The 12,515-nt window shown below is 51.2% G+C and overlaps 1 protein-coding gene and 1 pseudogene across 2 annotated transcripts in view; one reads left to right on the top strand and one right to left on the bottom strand.

The window, feature by feature from the left end:
• Positions 1 to 12,515, bottom strand: part of LOC103346519 (golgin subfamily A member 2) — a 108,653-nt gene that overhangs the window by 31,230 nt on the left and 64,908 nt on the right. The gene's annotated exons all lie outside the window — the stretch shown is intronic.
• On the top strand, positions 7,572 to 10,267 carry LOC149125255 (uncharacterized; annotated as a pseudogene). Its single transcript, XR_016236846.1, has one exon. The product of XR_016236846.1 is annotated as an uncharacterized LOC149125255 (transcript).

Genomic DNA, 12,515 nt, shown 5'->3' with positions numbered 1-12,515 from the left:
TCAAGCAGGGTTCTTCCTCCTATCTTTCTCCATCAGGCCTGGTGGCTGCCATATGGGCCTCCCGAGGCTAGTGCTGGCCCTGGCCAGTGGGTCCAAAGGCAGGGCCATCAGGGAGGAGGGAAGTCTGAGAGGGCCAGGCTTGTGTCAGGACTGTGGCTGTGCTGCCTGGGTGCTGTGTGAGAGGTGGCGTGAGTGGCAAGGGAGGCCCTCTCCAGCCTCCACCCTGACTCCCTGGAAGCTCTGGTCACCCACTCCAGCTCCTCCTCCCATCTTCCTTCCCCTTCCTGTCCATGGCCTTTTCCAGAAAGCTCACCCACGTGCCCACCTGCTGCTGCTTCCCACCTCCGCCCTGCCCACCAGTGCTGTGGCCTGGCTACTCTTGCCTTACCACCTGTCTCCCTCCTCTCTCTCCGTTGTTCTCTCTGCTTTCTCTCCCACTGCCAGACGATTGGGTCAGGCAAGGCCGTCCTGTCCTGAGAGACCCAGGCCCCCCTTTGACATCTAACCAGATCCTTCCTCTTCCTCGGAGACCTCCCTTTGCCAGTCTGTCCAGAGAGCTGCTCTGTGATTTGACAGTGGCCCTCAGCCCCAAAGCCTCCCCTTCTTCTGTGACTTTCTGTTGTGTGGTGATCTCACACCTCCAAGCATGACCTTGGTGAAAATGTGTGCCCCTCTGTGGTCCTGCTCCTTCCCTGTTCTATAAATATCTATAAATACTCATACACACACATGCACACACACACACGGGTGTGCGCACACACACACACACGTGGCAGTGCCCCTGGAGTTGCAGTGTAAGGAGACCAGCCTGGAAGAGGCCTCTTCACCCCTCTGAATGCTCAGCACAGCACAGAGGCTGCCCACTGCTGGCAGGCCCTGCTGCCTTGTGCAGTGCCCGTCCGCAAGTGACTCTTGCCCAAGATGCCCTTGCCCAGGTGCCCCCGCCTAGCAATGACCTTCACACAGATGCTCTCCTCACCCATGATGCCCCCAGGCCCAAAGTGAACCTCACCCAGACTGCCCTTACCCATGATACCCCTGCCCCAGAAGTGACTCTTGCCCCTGCCTGGGTGCTCCCACCCAGCAATGTCCCTCACCCAGATGCCATCCCTGAAATTGACCTCACCCGAAGATGACCCTGCTTCAGAAGAGACCCTTGCCCGAAGATGCCCTTGCCTGGAAGCCCCCTCCAGCAATGACCCTCACCCAGATGCCCTTGCCTGAAAATGACCTTGCCTGAAAATGCCCCTGGCCCAGAAATGACCCTAACCCATGATGCCCTGGGCTGGAAGTGACCCTTACCCAGTGAAGCAACCACCAGAGATGACCCTCACCTAGATGCCCCTGGCCTGGAAGTGACCCTTGACCAGCGATGCCCTTGCCAATGCCCCCTGCACAGAGATGACCTCACCCTGCGACGCTGTCCTCACCCAGATGCCCTCACCCTGATGCCCTCTGATCTGAAGTGAACCTCTCCCAGATTGCACTTACCCATAATGCCCTTCCTCCACAGAAAATAGTTCCCAGGTCTGCCAATTCCCAGGGTCCCTGTGTAGGCGTGGGCAGGCTCCAGCACAGCGCGCTGAGGTGCTAGGACAGTCCCTCCTCAGGGAACAGTTCCTGGAGTCTTCCCATCACCAGGATCCCCCGTGGATGCGTGGGCGGTTCAAGCTAGGTGTGCTGAGGTGCTAGGACCCTCCCTCTTCAGGGAACAGTTCCCATGGTCTGCGGACCCAGGGCCCCCCGTGGAGGCGTGGGCAGGCTCCACCACAGCACTCTGAGCTGTGAGGACCCTCCCTCCTCAGGGAACAGTTCCCGGGGTCTTCTGAACTTAGGGTCCCCCTGGAGGTGTGGGTGGGCTCCTGCACAGCACGCTGAGGTACTAGCCCCTCCCTCCTCAGGGAACAGTTCCCTAAGTGCCGAACCCCAGGGTTCTCTGTGGATGTTGAGCACAGTGCGCTGAGATACGAGGACCCTCCCTCCTCAGGGAACAGTTTCTGGAGTGCTGAACCCCAGGGTCCCTCGTGGGTGCTGACGCCGGGCTCCAGCACAGCGCGCTGAGCTGTGTGTGCGGATTCGCGTCTGTTTCGGGGGTAAATCCTGGCAAAAAGAGAAAAGCGTGGACTGCAGGCATCAGGCGAGGTGAGTGTTGGCAGTGGCCGGCTGCAGTCGCTCTTCCATGTGTGTTTCAATGGCTTTGTTTTTTTCAGTGTTAAAGCATTTGCAAAGTAGATATTTTAAAACTCAGAACACTATATACTTATGTAGTTATGTCTGTTAAAAGAGCTCTGGGGGGGGCTGGCTCTGTGGCGTAGCAGGTAAAGCTGCTGCCTGGGACACTTGGCACAGGTTCGAGTCCTGGCTTCTTCACTTCCAATCCTGCTCCCTGCTAATGGGCCTGGAAAGCAGCAGAGGATGGCCCAAGTGCTTGGGACTCTGCTCCAACATCAGAGACAGAGGAGAAGCAGCTCCTGACTCCTGCCTTCTGGCTTCACCCTGGCCCAGCGCTTTCTGTTATAGGCATTGGGGGGGGGTGATCCCCTGGATGTGTAGGGAGATTCTGTACAGAGATAAGAAATCAAGGTCTTTTAACAGGAAGTAGTCTTATTATTTATTTGTAAGGCCCAGGTGGAATTTCTTATCCAAAAGCCTGAGCACAGGACAAAGAGGGGTATCTTAGTTTCTTTGTTTCCCTTATATGGCTACACACATACATTTGATTGGATAGTCTATTGTTACATGACTGCCACAGGTATTGATACAATACTGTGTATGCATACATAGTTACTGATGATTTTTTTTTTGCACACATGTACTGAGCTGCAGAACCTGAAATGGATATACATCAGCAGATAGGGTGGTTGCTGGAGCAGGTTCTTTTCCTCAGCTTAGTATAGAAATAAAAAGCCAGGAAACAATTTGCCAAGAGGCAGAAACTTTTATTTGACAGAAAAGAATCTTTTATTTGATTGACAAGCCACAGAAAAAGTGGTCTGAGAGGAGACCAGGCAGAGTGCCCGAGTGGGACACTGGCTTTGAGGAAGTGTCCTGAGTTTTTAAGGCATTACTGTATTTTTTCCTTGGGTCATTCTGTGGGGGTGCCCATTGAGCGGGAGTTTCACAGGCTGTATGTTGATTGGCTAGGGGCCCATGGAGATAGTGTTTGGGGTCTCCTGGAGATGGCCCTTCTCTCCCTTAGGGGCTCAACCCCCTCCTCTGCTAGCTGTTACGATTTAAGGGGGCCGGCTCTGTGTCATAACAGATAAAGCTGCCGCCTGCAGTGCTGGCATCCCATATGGATGCCAGTTCGAGACCCAGCTGTTCCACTTCTGATCCAGCTCTCTGCTATGGCCTGGGAAAACAGTAGATGGTCCAAATCCTTGGGCTCCTGCACCCACATGGGAGACCTGGAAGAAGCTCTTGGCTTCTGGCTTCAGATCAGCTCAGCTCCAGCCATTGTGGCCATTTGGGGAATGAACCAGCAGATGGAAGACCTCTATGCACCCCCCCTTTCTGCCTCTCCTTATCTCTGCATAACTCTGACTTTCAAATAAATAAATTAATCTTTTTTAAAAAAGTATGATTTAAAACCACAGGGATCAAACAAAATAGCAGGGATCTCCTGGAGCCAGTCTGACTCTCCCCAGGAGTTCAGCCCCTTCCTCTGTCAGTGCTGAGTGAAAGATTGTAACCACCCTGAAGATGTTATTTAAAGGTCACACATGCAGCCCAAGAAGCTATTAGTGGGGGAGATGTCAGTTGGTCAGCTGGCAGCCTGCTTGTGAAGAACATCCAACCTTTGTCTGAGGGCCCACAGAACCCCCAGCCCCACTAGAGGCCTCAGATAGCATGTACAGTTGACACATTCATAGGCAGGCAGATCACAACCACATTTCATTTCCAGGACAGATTCCTCCCCTTTGCTTCTTCTTAGGAAGGCTTCTACCACAACTTTAATCCTGTCAGTAAGAAATAATTTTAATTATAAGCCAAAGGCCTCTACTCCAGATGAAAGATCTCTCTCTCTCTCTCTTCCCCTCTCTTAGCCTGACTTTCAAATAAGTAAACTAAATAAGTACATAAAAAAAGCTTTATATAAAATGAGTGGTTCATTTGAACAGAGGAGTGATATATATGTCCAGAAGTACCAGAGGGAAACTGGCTTTGGGCCCCCTCAAGGAGTGAGCAGAGAGTTTTTCTCAGATGAAGCAAATGGAGGAAGTATCTGAGAGGGCACAGCCAGGGGACTGCCCCTTTGTTGTGCTTCCTGGTGAGGTCCCAGGCTATGGAGGTACTCAGCAGGTGGGCTGTTTGTTATCCTCTAAGGTTGGATTTTAAATTCTTGTAGAAGTTAAAAGAAAGGGCTCTATTTAAATATTTGTAGAAGTCCATTTAAAAGAAATGGCTCCAAGTTAAGTGTTATTTGACATGCTAATGGGTAACTCAAAACATTTTCCTCTTTGGGACAGGCCCCATAGAGACGCCAAACCTATGCTGTGCATTGGTGAGAAAAAGGCTTCCTGAGAACTCTGCAGAAGAGAGGTTTCAGGTAGAAAAATGGAATTCAAAATAACCATTCATGTTTCTTCAAAATTCCATTAGAATGTTAGGATAGGTATTCTAGCATGCATGGCTCAAGGTCTGAGTGATTGTGATATGAATCACATTGACTATAGATTGCTTTGGGTAGTATTGCAGTCTTGAAAGATTTAAGTCTTCTAATACATTAGCATGACATGTCCTTATATTTATTTTGTATTTATTTCATTTCCTTCACTAATGTTTTGTAATTTGAGGAGTGTGAGTCTTGGCTCAATGATAACTTTATACATAAATACAATGTTACTTGTTGTGAGCATAGTAATGGCACTAAGGCTGTGTTGGTTCCAATAAGAATTTTATTATGGAGTGGGGAAGTCAGACATTCTAATTCACACAACACACTGGGCAAACTGACCACCCAAGGTTCCCAAAGTACCTCTGATACTCCTCACAAGGTGTCTTAGCCATGGGGGCATCCGCATGGGTGGTGCCCCCAAGCCAAAGAATGAAAGGGTGAGTAGAGTCTCGGCTTCAGGTGAGCAGGGCTTCAATGTCAGATGAGCTCAGAGCTGGCATCAGGCAAGCAGGCCTCAGCATTGGGTCAGCTCAGATTCTCAGCATCGGGCAGGCACAGGGCTGGCTGAGAGAACTCTCTTGTTCTGAGTGCAGTGGGTTAACCTGGAGCTGTTGCTCTGCTGCTCTCAGGAGAGTCTGCTCAGAGTCTCCCTGGGCCTCTTCAGTCTGCAGTTTGTATACACTTTTGTTGCTCAGCATAGGGCCGATAAGGTCCTGAGGAAGGTGTGTGTGGGTCATGGGTGGTTCTTATCCAGTCCATGCACATCTCCTGCAGTCAGCTTAGCTGTTGCTTATTGCTAATAGTGTGGTGAGGCTGTGTAATCTCTGCTCCTTACATGTAAGTGAGACAAGTGTGAGTATGCCTGCATTTATGAGTGTGGTTGTGCATGTGTGTGTTTGTATTTGTGTGCACACATAATGCTTCTATGGGTATGTGAGGGTGTCTTATGCTTACATGTGTGAGTGTGTGACTGTAGTGAATGTGGTTGTGTGTGTGTGAATGTGAAGGGTTAAAAAGTTAAAAGCCGCTTCCCCCCCCCAACCTCCTCTGGTGAACTTTCCTGACCTCGTTAGACTTGCTCTGCATAGCCATTCTCTGTAAAGTTAATTAGTCAGTAAATTACCCCAATGTGAGCGTAACCTTAGTTTCACCTAAGTAAGATAGAAGAAGTCACCGTATATCTCTTTGCCTCCTGGAACTCTGACCCCACCATGTGTCCCTTATCGCCATTCAGCTGCATTCCTAGGTATCATCAAGGCAGTTCCTGCAATCTTGTGTGGCCCTCCCTTTTGGCAATAGGAGACTTTTTGATACTCCCTGTATAGGCCATATGGTTCTTTGAGGTCTAATCAGGCCCTTACTCGGTATCCTATACTCCCTGTATTCATAAATCAACTGATTGTAAAATCACTTAACTTGTATCAATTGTTTACTCTATACCACTGTCTGCTCTATGCAATGATTGATGTTCTTTGTTTCAATGTGTATAAAAACCCCAACCCAAGACTATTCGAGGCCGCTCGCCTGTACTGGGACGGGGGCCCCGACATGTTGGAACATCAATAAACTTTACCCTTTGTTAATTACATGAGAGAAGGTCTCTTGGAGCGTTTTTGGGGTGGCAAGAGCAATTCAACTCTAATTCAACTGTAACATATGGAGGTCCCACCGAGATAGCTCTGCTGCCCACGGACGTCTCCAACGGACATCTCTCGGGGTAAGTAAAGGCGCCTAAAGGATAGGGACTCTGTGCACGTGCATTTCTGTTTCTGTATCTGGTTCAGGCCTGAAGCGGTTTCGGGCTGGCATGGTAGACGTTGGGCTGGCAGACGTGCCCAGAAGCCACAACGCTACAGCCTCGAGGGATGCCTCGGGAGGACCGGGAGACTGAGGACGCTCAGCGAAACTCCCATCTGGAATTCCCGCGGTCGGGAATTTGGTGCCAGCATCAGTATTCATCCTTTTCTTTCAGGTTTTACTTCTATTGCATAAACTGTTTTCAGACTCACATTTTGTATTGCCGGCATTGTCACAGGACTCTGATGCGGTTCCAGAGTCTGTGTTTGTCTGTTTGTGTGTGGCATTGTCGCGAGACTCTGAAGTGGTCCCAGAGTCTGCATTTGTAGGTTCTGAAGTGGTTCCAGAACTTGCATTTGTATTGTCGGCATTGTCACAGGGCTCTGATGCGGTTCCAGAGTCTGTGTTTGTCTGTTTGTGTGTGGCATTGTCGCGAGACTCTGAAGTGGTCCCAGAGTCTGCATTTGTAGGTTCTGAAGTGGTTCCGGAACTTGCATTTGTATTGTCGGCATTGTCACAGGGCTCTGATGCGGTTCCAGAGTCTGTGTTTGTCTGTTTGTGTGTGGCATTGTCGCGAGACTCTGAAGTGGTCCCAGAGTCTGCATTTGTAGGTTCTGAAGTGGTTCCGGAACTTGCATTTGTATTGTCGGCATTGTCACAGGGCTCTGATGCGGTTCCAGAGTCTGTGTTTGTCTGTTTGTGTGTGGCATTGTCGCGAGACTCTGAAGTGGTCCCAGAGTCTGCATTTGTAGGTTCTGAAGTGGTTCCGGAACTTGCATTTGTATTGTCGGCATTGTCACAGGACTCTGATGCGGTTCCAGAGTCTGTGTTTGTCTGTTTGTGTGTGGCATTGTCGCGAGACTCTGAAGTGGTCCCAGAGTCTGCATTTGTAGGTTCTGAAGTGGTTCCAGAACTTGCATTTGTATTGTCGGCATTGTCACAGGGCTCTGATGTGGTTCCAGAGTCTGTGTTTGTCTGTTTGTGTGTGGCATTGTTAGAAGATTCTCTTGTCATTTAGCATTTGTATGGGATGCCGGGATGGCTCCCGTTTGGTAGGTTTAGAATCTGCATATGTATTGCCAGCATTGTTGCGGGGCTCTGAAGTGGTCCCGGAGTCTGCCTTTGTATCGCTGGCATCGTCACGAGGCTCTGAGGTGGTTCCAGAGTCTGCGCGACCAGTAGCTTATCTCAGATTCTTTGTAGACACTTTGTGTGGTCGTTGTGTGCTGATTTTCTACACTGTTTGTCTGTTCGTGTATATCGTGTTGACTGCTAATATGGGCCAGACTGTGTCTACACCTTTGTCTAATTTTGAATCATTGGTCAGAGGTAAGCGGCCGGGCGCATGACCTCTCTTTGATAGTCAAGAAGGCGAAATGGCAGACCTACTGTGCCTCTGAATGGCCAGCTCTCGGGGTGGACTGGCCCCCTGGTGGCTCTTTCCATCTACCACTCATCAGGAGAGTGAGGGAAGCCGTGTTTCAGCCTGGTCGCCAGGGACACCCGGATCAACAGCCGTACATCTTAGTTTGGCAAGATTTGTGTGAGAATCCTCCCGAATGGGTAAAATCTTTTCAGCCACCGCCTGACTCTCGGGCTGCAACTTTGCCGATAAAAACGCTGAATCCCGCGGTAGCGCCAAAGCCGCCACCGGTGTTGCCCGAGTCTCAACAAGATCTTGTAACCCTTGACTCATTACCTCCTTACTCCCGAACACCCCTGTACCCCTCTCTCCCTTCTCCGCCTCCTACCTCTCCTGCGTCTCCCAGCCCCCCACCTTCCAGCGGACCTGAGAGTCCTTTCAGTACCGCTTCGGCTCCTTCCGAGCCTCCTGCATCTCCCCCATCATTGGGGGGGCCAGCACAGGGAACTCGGAGTAAGAAAGCGCAAAGTCCGCAGGACGCGGTGATACTCCCGCTACGACCAATTGGAACGATGGTGGAGGGTGGGGACGGAGATGGTCTGCAGGCACTCCAGTATTGGCCATTTTCCTCCTCTGATCTTTATAACTGGAAAAATAACAACCCTCCTTTTTCAGAGGACCCTACTCGCCTGACGAACTTGGTCAAGTCACTAATGTTTTCCCATCAGCCCACCTGGGACGATTGTCAGCAGCTGTTAAATACACTCTTCACCTCAGAGGAGCGGGAGAGAATACTTATGGAAGCTAGAAAGAACATCCTTGGACCGGATGGGAGACCAACATGGCTCCAGCACCTCATTGATGATTCTTTCCCCTTGCGCCGACCTGACTGGGACCCTAACACCTGAGCAGGTAGGGAGCATCTGTCCATCTATCGCCAGTCTCTAATGATAGGACTCCGAGCTGCGGCCCGGAAGCCCACTAATTTGGCTAAGGTAAGGGAAGTACTACAGGGACCAGAAGAGACGCCCTCTATGTTTTTGGAGAGATTAATGGAAGCATATCGTAGGTACACCCCATTTGACCCCCAATCAGAGGGGCAAAGAGGTTCAGTGTCTATGGCTTACATAGGACAGTCCGCCCCCGATATCCGCCATAAGCTACAGCGCTTGGAGGGGCTCCAAGACCTGACATTGCGGGACTTGGTAAAGGAAGCAGAAAAGGTGTACTATAAAAGGGAGACAGAGGAAGAGAAAGAGCAGCGAAAAGAAAGGGAACGAGAGGAAAAGGAAAAGCAGCGGGCAGCTGAGAGAGAGGAGCAGGAAAGAAAAAAGGAACTAGAAAGGGAGGAACGGGAAAGTGCTAGAGAAAAGAAAAGAAACCAAGAATTAGCAAGAATTTTGGCTGCTGTGGTAGATAAACAAGAAGGTAAAAGAGTCGGGCCAGGCCGGCGGTGCCGGCCTCCCTTAGACTCAGATCGATGTGCTTACTGCAGGGACAAGGGACACTGGGCGAGAGACTGCCCCAAGAAAAAAACGATGCCTCCCAAATCTAGCACAGCCACCGCTTTGGCCCTAAAGGAGGAGGATGATTAGGGGCGTCGGGGCTCAGATCCCCTCCCCGAGCTCAGGGTAAATTTTAACGTGGAGGGGACCCCCATAAATTTCGAAGTTGACACGGGAGCAGTCTATTCAGTGCTGCGGGAGCCCTTGGGTCCCCTGTCCAGCAAGAGATCGCTGGTGCAGGGGGCTAACGGCAGTCAATATCGGCCGTGGACTACGAAACGGACTATGGACTTGGGTAGGGGAAAAGTTCAGCACTCCTTCCTAGTCATCCCTAATTGTCCGGCTCCACTAATGCGGAGAGATTTGCTTACCAAATTAAGGGCTCGAATAACCTTTGAACCGGCTGGGCCCCGAGTGGAGTTTCTAAATCCCATAGTAGACGCTCCAGTGGCTACGGTATTGACCATGTCGGTGGAAGATGAGTACCGACTCCATGAAAAGCCAAAAGAAACTAAAGAATTAGAAATTCAAACCTGGCTTACTGCTTATCCTAACTCTTGGGCAGAAACGGCGGGATTGGGGCTGGCTGTATGTCAGCCCCCGGTGGTCGTCATTTTAAAAACCAGTGCAGGGCCGGCGCCGCGGCTCACTAGGCTAATCCTCCGCCTAGCGGCGCCGGCACACCGGGTTCTAGTCCCGGTCGGGGCGCCGGATTCTGTCCCGGTTGCCCCTCTTCCAAGCCAGCCCTCTGCTGTGGCCAGGGAGTGCAGTGGAGGATGGCCCAGGTGCTTGGGCCCTGCACCCCATGGGAGACCAGGAAAAGCACCTGGCTCCTGGCTCCTGCCAGCGGATCAGCGTGGTGCACCGGCCGCAGCGCGCCGGCCGCGGCGGCCATTGGAGGGTGAACCAATGGCAAAAGGAAGACCTTTCTCTCTGTCTCTCTCTCTCACTGTCCACTCTGCCTGTCAAAAAAAAAAAAAAAAAAAAAAACCAGTGCAGTCCCGGTTCGGGTCCGACAATACACTATGAGTAAAGAGGCCAGGGAAGGAATTCGGCCCCACATAAAAAGACTACTTGCCTTGGGAGTCCTAAAGACTTGTCACTCAGCTTGGAACACGTCCCTACTGCCAGTTAAAAAGCCTGGAACACCGGACTATCACCCGGTGCAGGACCTAAGGGAGGTCAATAACCGTGTACAGGACATCCATCCCACTGTGCCCAATCCCTACAATCTGCTAAGCACTCTTAGCCCTGATCGTGTTAGGTATTCTGTACTGGATCTGAAAGATGCCTTCTTTTGCTTGAGATTGCATAATGACAGCCAGCTACTGTGCCTTTGAGTGGCAGGACCCTGAGGAGGGGATATTGGGACAATTGACTTGGACTCTGTTACCGCAAGGTTTCAAAAATTCGCCAACCATATTTAATGAGGCTCTTCACCAAGACCTGAGCCACTTCCGGAGGGACCACCCGGAGGTGACCTTATTGCAGTATGTAGATGACCTGCTGCTGGCCGCTGCGACTCGGGAACACTGTGAGTACGGAACAAAATCGCTGCTGCAGGAGCTGGCTCGGCTAGGTTACAGGGCCTCGGCCAAAAAGGCTCAGCTATGCAGGAGGGAGGTCACCTTCTTGGGATATACTCTTAAGAATGGAAAACGCTGGCTAACTGAAGCCCGTAAAAAGACTGTGACTCAAATTCCTGTCCCCACTACTCGAAAACAGCTTCGAGAGTTTTTGGGGACGGCAGGATTTTGTAGACTATGGATTTCAGGATTTGCGTCTCTAGCTTCTCCCCTCTACCCATTGCTCAAGGGAGATAAAAAATTTGAGTGGGGGTCGGAACAGCAACAAGCATTCGATGGCATTAAACAGGCGCTGTTATCGGCACCAGCCCTAGCCTTGCCAAACATTGAAAAGCCTTTCACCCTTTACATTGAGGAGCAAAAAGGGGTGGCCAGGGGAGTCCTGACCCAGACCCTAGGACCCTGGAAGAGGCCGGTGGCCTATCTGTCCAAACGACTGGACTCCGTTGCGAGCGGGTGGCCCCGATGCTTAAAGGCTATCGCCGCTGCCGCCCTGCTGACCAAAGACGCGGACAAATTAACTTTGGGACAGAAACTAACCATCATAGCTCCGCACTCCTTAGAGAGTGTCATACGCCAGCCACCTGACAGGTGGCTCTCGAATGCTCGCATCACTCATTACCAGAGCATTCTTCTGGACAAGGAACGAGTTACCTTCGGCCCACCTACTGTGCTGAATCCCGCCACCCTGCTACCAGATGAAACCGCTGACCCTGTCATCCACACCTGCCAGGATATCTTGGTGGAAGAAGCCGGCGTCCGCCGAGACTTGACAGATCAGCCTCTGCCCAACCCGGAGGTAACATGGTTCACGGACGGGAGCAGCTTCATATCAAACGGTAAGCGGCGGGCCGGGGCAGCGGTAGTCAGCGCAACGGACATTATTTGGGCGGCCAGCCTGCCGGAAGGAACTTCGGCCCAAAAGGCTGAACTAATCGCCTTAACTAAGGCATTGGAACTGGCGGAGGGAAAAAGAGCAAATATATATACTGACAGTCGCTATGCTTTTGCCACAGCCCACGTCCATGGGGCGATTTACCAACAGCGAGGACTACTAACCTCAGCAGGAAGAGAAATAAAACAAAAGACTGAAATCCTCTGTTTGCTAGCTGCAGTCTTACTACCCGCCAAGCTGGCAATAATCCATTGCCCTAGCCATCGGAAAGGGGCTGACCCGGTGGTCATGGGGAACCGGAGGGCGGATGAAGAAGCTAAGGCAGTTGCCCTACGAGACCCTGAAATACTAAGCGTCCTTGTAGCAGAGAGGGAAAGTGAACTCCCATCAGAAACAGGGGAGGACTCATCGGAAAAACAGGCCCTTTCTTATTTATAACAAGTCCACCAGTTCACTCACCTTGGGGCGCAAAAGCTACAAAGCTTGTTAAGAAATCAGCCATTTTCTCTCTCTCCTTCTGACAATAGGCGACTGGCAGAGCGGGTTACCAAGAACTGTAAGGCCTGCCAAGCGGTAAATGCCCACCCAACTCAAACACCAAGCGGGAAGAGACTAAGGGGGAATAGACCGGGGCAATATTGGGAAGTAGATTTTACTGAAGTCAAACCGGCTAGGTGTGGCTATCGATACTTGCTAGTTTTTGTAGACACATTCTCAGGGTGGGTGGAGGCCTACCCCACCCGCAAGGAAA

This window comes from Oryctolagus cuniculus, chromosome 7, assembly GCF_051225735.1.
Source record: "Oryctolagus cuniculus isolate XC-2025 breed Fujian yellow rabbit chromosome 7, ASM5122573v1, whole genome shotgun sequence".
Lineage (NCBI taxonomy): Eukaryota > Metazoa > Chordata > Mammalia > Lagomorpha > Leporidae > Oryctolagus > Oryctolagus cuniculus.
The sequence above is the reverse complement of the archived record's forward strand: the minus strand, read 5'-3'. Positions and strand labels throughout refer to the sequence as shown.